The following is a 651-nucleotide window of genomic DNA, read 5'->3' as shown; positions in this document are numbered from 1 at the left end:
AGTACAATCAAGTGTTCAGGAATTCCCATTCTTCTCAATGTTATCCATAATTTGTCATGATCCACACAATCAAATGCCTTTGCATAGTCAATAAAGCACAAGTAACCATCTTTCTGATATTCTTTGCCTTGAGCCAAGATCCATCTGACAGCAGCTATGATATCCCTTGTTTCACATCCGGGAGGCGAAGGGGCCTGAGGGGAGACGTTGTGACAACTTTCATTTCCCCAGTGAGAGTCAGGAGGTCGGTGGCCCCAAAAGTACCAGAAGAGTTCAAGACCTTCCCACAGAGCCCACATGGAGAGAGAAACTTCCCGGAGAGCCAGAACCTGGAATTCAGACTTCCAGCCTCCAGAAGATATTCAAGTAGCTCCAAGGACACCCCAGACCTGGACAACTGAAAAGGTGCGACGTTCTCCTTGTTACTCTTATATCCCACACCCGCTTGGTGAATGGAGGATAGGCCATCCCCGACTCCCACCCACCTTCTGGGCCCACAGGATCTCCATCCGAGTCTGTGTACTTGGATGGAGCCTGGGTGCCCTGTCCTGACCTTCCTGATTTTTTTTTCTCTTTTAAAACTACTACTATTATTAATACTTTTGACCTTTTTACTATTATTCCTCTCCCAGGTCCTAGTTTTCAGCTTTT

This window comes from Orycteropus afer, unplaced genomic scaffold (genome assembly GCF_000298275.1).
Source record: "Orycteropus afer afer isolate SDZICR_OR568_19922 unplaced genomic scaffold, OryAfe1.0 scaffold00029, whole genome shotgun sequence".
Taxonomy (NCBI): domain Eukaryota; kingdom Metazoa; phylum Chordata; class Mammalia; order Tubulidentata; family Orycteropodidae; genus Orycteropus; species Orycteropus afer.
This window is presented reverse-complemented; position numbering follows the sequence as displayed.